This window comes from Triticum aestivum, chromosome 3B (assembly GCF_018294505.1).
Source record: "Triticum aestivum cultivar Chinese Spring chromosome 3B, IWGSC CS RefSeq v2.1, whole genome shotgun sequence".
NCBI lineage: Eukaryota > Viridiplantae > Streptophyta > Magnoliopsida > Poales > Poaceae > Triticum > Triticum aestivum.
The window spans coordinates 710,128,656-710,142,408 of NC_057801.1; positions in this window are offsets into that span (position 1 = coordinate 710,128,656).

Consider the following 13,753-nt stretch of genomic DNA (forward strand, 5'->3'; position numbering starts at 1 on the left):
GATATTGTTTCTTGAGATCTTCTGAAGTGGTTTCAGTTCTGGATTTGTTTTACCGCGGCGTTTATTTGCATTGGTCGCCAACTTTGACAACCAGTGTATATAATATGCTGCTTTGTTCCCTATATTTGCACTAGTGGCGAACTTTGATGCCTAATGGATGTAGTGTAACAGCCGTGATAGCCTAGCATAAGTTGCTTGCTTATTTATTTCCTTGTTGTCTTGTTTATTTGTTTGCTTGTAGTTAGTGCAGTTCTTTTTAAAACTAGGCCACAATAACCATGGGTAATATTTACTGTAGTGACACTGGACCTCCTACGGGCCGTAGGAACAGTGGGCCTTCTACGGACCGTAGAAACAGTAGGCCTTCTACGGGGCATAGAAACAATGGGCCTTCTACGGTCCATAGAAACAATGGGCCTTCTACGGGCCGTAGAAACAATGGGCCTTCTACGGGTCGTATCATTAATGGCCCTTATACGGGCCGTATGACCATAATGGGCCATCGTTAATAGGCCGTATTTGATGACACTATGAAAACGGCCCAACGTATTAACGGACCACAAACGGGCCGATGTAACCACGAGCTGAATTTGGCCCACAAGCAAAAAATGACAGTAACGGGCCGTAAGTAAACGAATGCTGGAAATGAGCCCAAGAATAAATGGGCTCTAAGAAGGCCGAAAGATAACATTTGCTGGAAATGGCCCAACTGAATAACGGGCCCTTAATGGGTACAAAGTGATATACTGTTCATTATGGGCCAGTTTCACCACGGGCCGTTAATGGGTGTAAAGTGATACATTGTTCATTGCGGGCCAGTTTCACCACAGGCCGTTAATAGGCCAAGAGTTACATAGGGCCTCATATGGGCCGAAAGATATCATGGGCCATACATGGGCCAGAAGTGAAAACAGGCTGGAATCATATTGGATGGCCCAGATGAAGCTACTGGGCCTAATTCGGATAGGGCATAACGGGCCTTCGGTTAGCGGGCTGTAAATGGGCTATATGCGAACAGGCCATTAACAGGATTTCCATGGGCCAGCCCGCCACCTTTTGACCAAGTCAAACGGGCCGGCCTTTTCACAGGAATGGGCCTCTGTTGGGCCGTGCCACGTGTCGACGTATCATAGGCGCCTTCTATCCAATGAGTGGATGACATCTGTCCCAACGGTGAGCCGACACGTGTTTCCTCTAGCCAGTGATGATTTTACACGTGGAAAATCCCCATTGGTCGGGGCTGTTAACGGGTTATCGGATCCATAACCCGACCCGATAGCTTAACGGTGTTCTGTTACGGTGGATGCCACGTGTCGGTCACCCTTGACAAAAGAACTTCTGTGACGCGCGATTTATCGTCATGGAAGTGGACACTTCCATGATGATAATTTTGGTAATGTCATGGAACACTTCTATGACAGCACAGGTATGACTATCTTGATTCTGTCATAAATTTGTCATGGATGTACATGCATGACAAAAAATGCGACCAACAGCAACAAACACGTATCATCACGGAAGTGTATTTTTTTGTAGTGCGGGCAGTGGCCATAGAGACAGCCGCTCCCGTGGCAGAAGAGATGCCTTTAGTCCTTGTCATCGAGCCACAGGCTCCAGCATGGGCACAGCACACCATTCGATTCCTCCAAATGGGAGAGCTTCCTGAGGAGGAAGAGGCAGAGAAAGTAGCCCGCCGGTCTGCTCTGTACCAATTCATTGACAACGTCTTGTACAGAAAGAGACCGAATGGGGTGAAATTGAAGTGCATCTCCCGGGAGGAAGGGCTAGAGCTGTTGCCAGAGATACATGGAGGCATATGTGGCTCCCACATAGGGTCGAGGGCCCTTGCCGGCAAGGCTTTCCGGCAAGGATTCTTCTGGCCCACCGCCCTCCAGGATGCGACGTCACTAGTAACCAAGTGTGAAGCGTGCCAGTTCCATTCAAAGAAGCTTCATCAACCAGCTCAAGCCCTTCAAACGATCGCTCTCTCCTGGCCCTTATTGGTCTGGGCACTCGACATATTGGGCCCCTTCCCCCGTGTTGTCGGGGGCTTTGAGTACTTGTACATTGCAATCGACAAGTTCACATAGTGGCCAGAGGTGGAAGCAGTGAGGAAGGTGACGGTGCAGTCAGCCGTCAAGTTCCTCAAGGGACTAGTTTGCCGTTTTAGGGAGCCCAACAGGATCATCACCGATAACGACACATAGTTCACAAGCCACGCCTTCATGCAAGACATTGAGGATCTCGGCAACAAGGTCTGTTGTCACGCTCAAGATGCGACCCTATCCTAAAGGAACTCGAAGGTCCCACCAAGGATAGAAGCGCATCTTGAAGATGCTTTTGCAAGGTGGATATCATTACATCAACATTACCTAATAGATAGGGATACATACATAAGGCATACAATGCCACACGAATACAACATCAACTTACATAAGATCACCATCCGACTACGGATGAAACACAAACAGAAACTCAAACGACATCCACCCTGCTAGCCCAGGCTGCCGACCTGGAACCTATCCCCTGATCGAAGAAGAATGAGAAGAAGAACTCCAAAACAAGCAAACATCACTCTTGCGTCAAGATCATCGCATAACCTGTACCTGCAACTGTTGTTGTAGTAATCTGTGAACCACGAGGACTCAGCAATCCCATTACCATGGGTATCAAGACTAGAAAAGCTTCATGGGAAAGGAAGGGGTAAAGTGGTGAGGTTGCAGCAACGACTAAGCATGATATGGTGGCTAACATACGCAAATAAGAGCAAGAAGAGAGCAAACGGAATGGTCATGAAGCTAGCAATGATCAAGAAGTGATCCTGAACTCCTACTTACATCAAACATAACCCAAAACTGTGTTCACTACCCGGACTCCGCCGAAAAGAGACCATCACGGCTACACACGCGGTTGATGCGTTTTAATTCGTATCTGGTGTCAAGTTCTCTACAACCGGACATTAACAAATTCCCATCTGCCACATAACCGCAGGCACGGCTTTTGAAAGTTTATACCCTGCAGGGGTGTCCCAACTTAGCCCATGATAAGCTCTCGCGATCAACGAAGGATATACCTTCTCCCAGGAAGACCTAATCAGACTCGGAATCCCGGTTTACAAGACATTTCGACAATGGTAAAACAAGACCAGCAAGACCACCCGCTGTGCCGACAAATCCCGATAGGAGCTGCACATATCTCGTTCTTAGGGCACACCGGATAAGCTAAACATACAGGTACCGACGTAGTCCAAGTTGCCAAGGAATGGTCCCACACGGTGCTCTAGTTTGGACCAACACTCGGAGGAGCACTGGCCCGGGGGGGTAAAATAAAGATGACCCTCGGGCTCCGGAAACCCAAGGGAAAAGGGGCTAGGTGAGACAAATGGTAAAACCAAGGTTGAGCCTTGCTGGAGGAGTTTTATTCAAAGCGAACTGTCAAGGGGTCCCATAAATCACCCAACCGCGTAAGGAACGCAAAATCGGGGAACATAACACCGGTATGACGGAAACTAGGGCGGCAAGAGTGGTACAAAACACTAGGCATAAGGCCGAGTCTTCCACCCTTTACCAAGTGTATAGATGCATTAATTAAATAAGAGATATTGTGATATCCCAACATAATCCTGTCCACCATGGAGCAATCTTCAACTTCACCTGCAACTAGCAACGCTATAAGAGGGGCTGAGCAAAGCGGTAACATAGGAACAACGGTTTGCTAGGAAGGGTGAAAAGGTTAGAGGCTGACATGGCAATTTGGTAGGATTGAAGAGCAAGCGATAGGTAGCGCAGTAAAGAGATAGAACGAAACAACTAGCATAGCAATGATAGTAGTGAGATCCGGGGTAGCGGTCATCTTGCCTAAAATCCCGCTAGGAAGAAGAATGAGTCCATGAAGAAGACGAACGGATGAAGCCGAACCAAGCGTAGATCGCTACGAAACGAGAACTATCGAGAGAAGCACACAACATGGTAAACACACCACACGTAAACATGAGAAGATGCACAACCAAGTATGATGCAAAACAAGACTACATAAAGCTATTCATGGCAAGAGATGATGCAAACAAGAGCAACACATCAAGACAAGTTTAAATGACGCCGGAAACAACATATAACAATTCCGGTAAGTCCACATATGCAAATTTCGAAATTGGTCCAGATTTGAATAAACCTTATGTTCAAGTTGTTAGACAGCACGTTAAGATGCACCAAGATAATCTACATGAGATTCTAGTCAAGTTACATATAAAGTTCATTAGATTTGGAGCTACCGCCTAGAAGATATGAGCAAAACAAGTTAAACATGGCATTGATGCAAAATGCATACAAACATCAAGCAAACACCTCAAAACAAGGATGCAATATGATAATATGAAACTACATGCAATTCTAAGCAAGTTTCATATAGAGCACACTCAAAACGGAGCAACAGTTCAACACACACACATGAAATAAGTTTAAAGGACAAGCTATCCAAAACAGCAACTAGGCATCTAGCAAGTATCAAAACAACATGCTACATCACCCCAACATGCGAACAAAAGGCATGGACATGATTTAGAGGTAAAGCATGACAAAACATGAACATTGAGCTATCTCCAGAAATCACTAGAACATGCTCAAAAAGACATGGCAAGATTGCAAATAATAACAGTTTCAAACTTTGCAGAAATAACATCAGGTTCCAATGTTTAGAGCTATCAAACAACATGTTACAGGAACTTAACATGTTAAACAAAGGCATGGCATGATACTACTAAATGCATAGAACAAAAGTCCTTTACTGACCATGAGCCAAAAAGGATCATAAGATATGATGGCACCCATGTAAACATAGCAAGTTTCGTTAACAGATTCAGCAAACAGGGCATGGCAGGAACAACGATTAGGCATGTTGGTGAGCTTATACCACTCACCACAGAGCAAAACATGGCAAGACAAGGTGACCAACAGTAAGAGGACATGTTTATGAAGCTATACATGGCAAGAACAAGTTCATAGGCTGCATGGATCACTAGCAAAACACATGGAAAAACTGAACTTAATGTTAACACGCTGACAACAACATTATTTAACAAGTTTGGAGCAAGATTACAACAAGCTACAGAAGGCTATAAATGTAACCAGGGGCATGGATGGATAGATCATGATATTTATAACAAAACATCCTTAGTGAATATCTCCAGATTATGCATATAATGACTAGTAGCAGTAGGTTTACAGAGCAACAAAATATAACAGAATCAGCCTAGCAAAACAACAACAACAACAAGTACCCTACTTAACAAGCTCGATGACTCACTACAAGACTCAAAAAAATACATAGATGGCACCCCTGTAAATATGACATGATGTAGTTCAAAGCACATGTAGAGCTGAAGTTCATAGGATGAACACACAAAATGCAACGAAAACGACAAATCATCAAGTTATAACAGTTTCAGCAGATTAACATCATATAGTACTCTTGCAACGATGATTAGGCCATCAAGATGGATCCAACCAAACATGGAACAATGGAATGAAATGTAGAGCATCTCACAAAGAACATTCTGATATATTATGCAGGCAAAACGGAGCAGCGGATGCAGAGTTATGATGCGATGAACAGGGCATAAAAATAACAGCAGAACCGAGGACTTAGTCAAATTCAGAAAAAAAACAGAGGGCGTCATATAGTTAGACTACACAAAGGCGGGGTTTAGGCAAAGTGGAGCTCACCTAGGGCCCTTGGGCCTGTCGGTGCTGGGTTGGGCCTAGGAGGGGAGGCCGGCTGGGTCGGTCGCTGGAGATGGGCCGGGCGCAGGCCCATGTGCGGTCAACGGCAGGCTGGATCAGTGCTCCTCCCCGATAGAGCGGGATGGCGGCGGAGAACGGCGGCAGCACCGGCGCGACTCCGGCAGGTGGAGGAGGCCGGAACTAGGCGGATCTGGTGCGGGGAGCACGGATCCGGACGTCGGCGGGGTCGACGGAGCTTCACGGGGATTGGCGGCGGCGCGTACCTCCGGCGGTGGCGGGGTTCTAGGGCGGCGCAAGGCCGAAGTCGGCGGCGGGGTTCGTGCCCGGGGATGCAGGCGCACATATCTGAGCGGCTTGCAGGGAAGGACGGGCCCGGGGTCGCAGCACCGGTGGTCGCCGGCGGCGGTTGCGGCGAGGCCGCCGGTGAGGACAGGGAGAAGAGCTCCGGCGAGGGGCCTCGGGGAGCCAAGGCGCGGGGCGACGCTCAGGCACGTGAGCTTCGGGCGGGACGTGGCGTCTCCGGGCTCGGATGGGCTTCCCAGGGCCCGATCTGGGTCCCGGCGGGCCTTGCGGGAGGTGGAGGGAGACAGGGCGATGTGGAGCTCGGCGGTTGGAGGAGAGCGGCAGCAGGGTTGACATGGCGCACCCGGATTGGCCGGGACACGTGGCGGCGGCGGCGCCAAGTGGCAGAGGAGGATAGGACCGACACAGAAAACGATGAGGGCGGTGGTGGCTGCTGATTGGGGGCGCGAGAAACAAGGTGGGAGGTTGGAGGAGGCCAAAATTGGCATCGGGAGGTGTTTATATAAGGCAGGGAGGCTAGGGTTGGGGGTTTTGTCCGTTTTCGGACCGTACGATCGTCATCGGACGGTGGGGTGGTGTAGATGGACTCGATGGGTTGTGGAGAGGGGCCTTGGTCTTAGGGGAGAGAAGAGAAGTGCAGCCCGGCACGGTTTCCAGAGCGAAAACATCCGACGATTAAACCGACTCCAGATGACGGTTGGGCTGCCAAACGAACTCCGAATGCGACGAAATTTGGCAGGCAGTCTGTCTACACTATAATAAGATCTCATGCCAACTATCACCCTATTCTGAGAACATTTTTATGCCACTTATAAAAATAATATTCGGAGGTGCCGCAGGCGCGTGCGAGTGTGGTCTGGACTCCGAACGGACAATGGAGAGAACCAGGAAGACCCGAACGGATGCACATTTTGAAAAACATGCAGATGAAATGCAGATGATGACATGGCAAAATGCAACACGCAAGCAAATGACATGGCAATGACGGCAAATAACTGGCAGACACCTGGCGCATCGAATCCGGGGTGTTACAACACTCCTCCACTAACAAGAGATCTCGTCCCGAGATCTTAGGACCGAGACGGGGGAAAAAGGGAAGAGGTGAAACAAGAACTCAAGAGAAGAAGCAAAGAATCGAGAGCACTCGAGAAGAAGAGAGGAACGACGAGAATGGCGAGAATCGAAAGCTCACGGAATCAGATAGTTTATGAAACCACTCCGGTTAGAACGAGATAAGAAACGAATAAGACTGAAAGGATTTAGGCAGCATTCCGGCTAAAAATGGAAGGAATAGAACATGAACTTGAGAGGACCAATGATACTTGGAGTAATACAAAACACCTACGTCAAGATTCCTCACCAGAGCGACGAAGGGGATGAGGAGTAAAAAGAATTCCTACTCTCCGATATAACTAGACTCCGAAAATAGTTTTTTTCTAGACTCAACAATGGCCAAACTACACGAACAATCAAGGGGGCTCCTAAGGTCGGTCGAGGCTCTGATACCAACTTGTCACGCCCAAGATGCGACCAAAAGGTACTCGAAGGTCCCACCAAGGATAGAAGTGCATCTTGAAGACGCTTTTTCATGGTGGATATCATTACATCAACATTACCTAATAGATAGGGATACATACATAAGGCATACAATGCCACACAAATACAACATCAACTTACATAAGATCACCATACGACTACGGATGAAACACAAACAGGAACTCAAACGACATCCACCCTGCTAGCCCAGGCTGCCAACTTGGAACCTATCCCCTGATCGAAGAAGAAGCAGAAGAAGAACTCCAAAACAAGCAAACATCGCTCTCGCGTCAAGATCATCGCATAACCTGTACTTGCAACTGTTGTTGTAATAATCTGTGAGCCACGAGGACTCAGCAATCCCATTACCATGGGTATCAAGACTAGCACAACTTAATGGGAAAGGAAGGGGTAAAGTGCTGAGGTTGCAGCAGCGACTAAGCATGATATGGTGGCTAACATACGCAAATAAGAGCGAGAAGAGAGCAAACAGAACAGTCGTGAAGCTAGCAATGATCAAGAAGAGATCCTGAACTCCTACTTACGTCAAACATAACCCAAAACCATGTTCACTTCCCGGACTCCGCCGAAAAGAGACCATCACGGCTACACACGGGGTTGATGCGTTTTAATTCGTATCTGGTGACAAGTTATCTACAACCGGACATTAACAAATTCCCATCTGCCACATAACCGCGGGCACGGCTTTCGAAAGTTTATACCTGCAGGGGTGTCCCAACTTATCCCATGATAAGCTCTCGCGATCAACGAAGGATATACCTTCTCCCAGGAAGACCCGATCAGACCCGGAATCCCGGTTTATAAGACATTTCGACAATGGTAAAACAAGACCTGCAAGACCACCCGCTGTGCCGACAAATCCCGATAGGAGCTGCACATATCTCGTTCTCAGGGCACACCGGATAAGCTAAGCGTACAGGTACTGACGTAATCCAAGTTGCCAAGGAATGGTCCCGCACGGTGCTCTAGTTTGGGCCAACACTCAGAGGAGCACTGGCCCGGGGGGGGGGGGAGAAATAAAGATGACCCTCGGTCTCCGGAAACCCAAGGGAAAAAGGGCTAGGTGAGGAAAATTGTAAAACCAAGGTTGGGCCTTGCTGGAGGAGTTCTATTCAAAGCGAACTGTTAAGGGGGTCCCATAAATCACCCAACCGCGTAAGGAACGCAAAATCCGGGAACATGACACCGGTATGATGGAAACTAGGGCGGCAAGAGTGGAACAAAACACCAGGCATAAGGCCGAGTCTTCCACCTTTTACCAAGTATATAGATGCATTAATTAAATAAGAGATATTGTGATATCCCAACATAATCATGTCCACCATGGAGCAATCTTCAACTTCACCTGCAACTAGCAACGCTATAAGACGGGCTGAGCAAAGCGGTAACATAGCCGAACAACGGTTTGCTAGGAAGGGTGAAAAGATTAGAGGCTGACATGGCAATTTGGGAGGCTTGAAGAGCAAGCGATAGGTAGCGCAGCAAAGCGATAGAACGAAGCAACTAGCATAGCAATGATAGTAGTGAGATCCGGGGTAGTGGTCATCTTGCCTGAAATCCCGCTAGGAAGAAGAACGAGTCCATGAAGAAGACGAATGGATGAAGCCGGACCAAGCGTAGACGAACGAATCCTCATGATCGCAACGAAACGGGAACTATCGAGAGAAGCACACAACATGGTAAACACACCACACATAAACATGACTAGATGCACAACCAAGCATGATGCAAGACAAGACTACATGAAGCTACTCATGGCAAGAGATGACGCAAACAAGAGCAACACATCAAGACAAGTTTAAATGAGGCCAGAAACAACATATAACAATTCCGGTAAGTCCTCATATGCAAATTTCGAAATTGCTCAAGATATGAATAAACCTTATGTTCAAGTTGTTAAACAGTAAGTTAAGATGCACCAATATGATCTACACGAGATTCTAGTCAAGTTACATATAAAGTTCATGAGATTTGGAGCTACGGCCTAGAAGATATGAGCAAAATAGGTTAAACATGGCATTGATGCAAAATGCATACAAACATCAAGCAAACACCTCAAAACAAGGATGGAACATGATAATATGAAACTACATGCAATTCTAAGCAAGTTTCATATAGAGCACACTCAAAACGGAGCAACGGTTCAACACACACACATGAAACAAGTTTAAAGGACTCGTTGTCCAAAACAGCAACTAGGCGTCTAACAAACATCAAAACAACAAGCTACAGCACCCCAACATGAGAACAAAAGTCATGGACATGATGTACAGGTAAAGCATGACAAAACATGAACAATGATCTATCTCCAGAAATCATTAGAACATGCTCAAAAAGACATGGCAAGATTGAAAATAATAACAGTTTCAGACTTTGCAGAAATAACATCAGGTTGCAATGTTAAGAGCTATCAAACAACATGTTATAGGAACTTAACATGGCAAACAAAGGAATGGCATGATACTACTAAATGCATAGAACAAAAGTCCTTTACTGACCATGAGCCAAAAAGGATCAGAATATATGATGGCACCCATGTAAACGTAGCAACTTTCGTTAAAAGATTCAGCAAACAGGGCATGGCAGGAACAACGATAAGTAGGCATGTTGGGGAGCTTTTACCACTCACCACAGAGCAAAACATGGCAAGACAAGGTGATCAACAGTAAGAGGACATGTTTATGAAGCTATACATGGCAAGAACAAGTTCATAGGCTTCATGGGTCACTAGCAAAACACATGGCAAAACTGAACTTAATGTTAACAGGCTGACAACAACACTATTTAAGAAGTTTGGAGCAAGATTACAACAAGCTACAGTAGGCTATAAATGTAACCAGGGGCATGGATGGATAGAGCATGACATGTATAACAAAACATCCTTAGTGAATATCTCCAGATTATGCATAGAATGACTAGTAGCAGCAGGTTTACATAGCAACAAAATATAAAAGAATCAACCTAGCAAAACAGCAACAGCAAGTACCCTACTTAACAAGCTCCATGCACTCACTACAAGACTCACAAAAATACATGGATGGCACCACTGTAAAGATGGCATGATGTAGTACAAAACACATGTAGAGCTCAAGTTCATAGGATGGACACACAAAATGCAACGAAAAAGACAAATCATCAAGTTATAACAGTTTCAGCAGATTAACATTATATAGCACTCTTGCAACAATGATTAGGGAATCAATATGGATCCAAACAAACATAGCACAATCGAATGAAATGTAGATCATCTAACAAAGAACATTTTGATATATTATGCACGCAAAACGGAGCAGCAGATGGAGAGTTATGATGCGATGAATAGGGCATACAAATAATAGCAGAACCGGGGACTTAGTCAAATTCAGAAAAAAAACAGAGGGCGTCATATAGTTAGACTACACACAGGCGGGGTTTAGGCAAACTGGAGCTCACCTAGGGCCCTTGGGCCTGTCGGTGCTGGGTTGGGCCTAGGAGGGGAGGCCGGCTGGGCCGGTCGTTGGAGATGGGCCGGGCGCGGGCCCACGTGCGGTCAATGGCAGGCCGGATCGGGGCTCCTCCCCGATCGAGCGGGATGGCGGTGGAGGACGGCGGCGGCGCTGACGCGACTCCGGTAGGCGGAGGAGGCCGGAACCAGGTGGATGTGGTGCGGGGAGCACGGATCCGGACGGCGGCGGGGTCGACAGAGCTTCACGGGAGTTGGCAGCGGCGCGTATCTTCGGCGACGCAAGGCCGAAGTAGGCGGGGGTTGCGGCGAGGCCGCCAGTGAGGACAAGGAGAGGAGCTCCGGCGAGGGGCCTCGGGGAGCCAAGGCGCGGGGCGACGCTCAGGCACGTGAGCTTCGGGCGGGACGTGGCGTCTTCGGGCTCGGATGGGCTTCCCAGGGCCCGATCTGGGTCCTGGCGGGCCTTGCGGGAGGTGGAGGGAGACAGGGCGATGTGGAGCTCGGCGGTTGGAGGAGAGCGGCAGCAGGGTTGACATGGCGCACCCGGATTGGCCGGAACGCGTGGCGGCGGCGGCGCCAAGTGGCAGAGGAGGATAGGACCGACACAGAAAACGATGAGGGCGGTGGTGGCTGCTGATTGGGGGCGCGAGAAACAAGGTGGGAGGTTGGAGGAGGCCAAAATTGGCATCGGGAGGTGTTTATATAAGGCAGGGAGGCTAGGGTTGGGGGTTTTGTCCGTTTTCGGACCGTACGTTCGGGATCGGACGGTGGGGTGGTGTAGGTGGACTAGATGGGTTGTGGAGAGGGGCCTTGGTCTTAGGGGAGAGAAGAGAAGTGCAGCCCGGCACGTTTTCCAGAGCGAAAACATCCGACGATTAAACCGACTACAGATGACGGTTGGGCTGCCAAACGAACTCCGAATGCGACGAAATTTGGCAGGCGGTCTGTCTACACTATAATAAGACCTCATGCCAACTATCACCCCATTCTGAGAACATTTTTATGCCACTTAGAAAAATAATATTCGGAGGTGCCGCAGGCGCGTGCGAGTCTGGTCTGGACTCCGCACGGACAACGGAGAGAACCAGGAAGACCCGAACGGATGCACGTTTTGAAAAACATGCAGATGAAATGCAGATGATGACATGGCAAAATGCAACACGCAAGCAAATGACATGGCAATGACGGTGAATAACTGGCAGACACCTGGCGCATCGAATCCGCGGTGTTATAACACTCCTCCACTAACAAGAGATCTCGTCCCGAGATCTTAGGACCGAGACGGGGGAAAAAGGGAAGAGGTGAAACAAGAACTCAAGAGAAGAAGCAAAGAATCGAGAGCACTCAAGAAGAAGAGAGGAACGACGAGAATGGCGAGAATCGAAAGCTCACGGAATCAAATAGTTTATGAAACCACTCCGGTTAGAACGAGATAAGAAACGAATAAGACTGAAAGGATTTAGGCAGCATTCCGGCTAAAAATGGAAGGAATAGAACATGAACTTGAGAGGACCAATGATACTTGGAGTAATACAAAACACCTACGTCAAGATTCCTCACCAGAGCGACGAAGGGGATGAGGAGTAAAAAGAATTCCTACTCTCCGATATAACTAGACTCCGAAAACAGTTTTTTTCTAGACTCAACAACGGCCAAACTACACGAACAATCAAGGGGGCTCCTAAGGTCGGTCGAGGCTCTGATACCAACTTGTCACGCCCAAGATGCGACCGAAAGGTACTCGAAGGTCCCACCAAGGATAGAAGTGCATCTTGAAGACGCTTTTTCATGGTGGATATCATTACATCAACATTACCTAATAGATAGGGATACATACATAAGGCATACAATGCCACACGAATACAACATCAACTTACATAAGATCACCATACGACTACGGATGAAACACAAACAGGAACTCAAACGACATCCACCCTGCTAGCCCAGGCTGCCAACTAGGAACCTATTCCCTGATCGAAGAAGAAGCAGAAGAAGAACTCCAAAACAAGCAAACATCGCTCTCGCGTCAAGATCATCGCATAACCTGTACCTGCAACTGTTGTTGTAATAATCTGTGAGCCACGAGGACTCAGCAATCCCATTACCATGGGTATCAAGACTAGCACAGCTTAATGGGAAAGGAAGGGGTAAAGTGCTGAGGTTGCAGCAGCGACTAAGCATGATATGGTGGCTAACATACGCAAATAAGAGCGAGAAGAGAGCAAACGGAATAGTCGTGAAGCTAGCAATGATCAAGAAGTGATCCTGAACTCCTACTTACGTCAAACATAACCCAAAACCATGTTCACTTCCCGGACTCCGCCGAAAAGAGACCATCACGGCTACACACGGGGTTGATGCATTTTAATTCGTATCTGGTGACAAGTTATCTACAACCGGACATTAACAAATTCCCATCTGCCACATAACCGCGGGCACGGCTTTCGAAAGTTTATACCTGCAGGGGTGTCCCAACTTATCCCATGATAAGCTCTCGTGATCAACGAAGGATATACCTTCTCCCAGGAAGACCCGATCAGACCCGGAATCCCGGTTTATAAGACATTTCGACAATGGTAAAACAAGACCTGCAAGACCACCCGCTGTGCCGACAAATCACGATAGGAGCTGCACATATCTCGTTCTCAGGGCACACCGGATAAGCTAAGCGTACAGGTACTGACGTAATCCAAGTTGCCAAGGAATGGTCCCG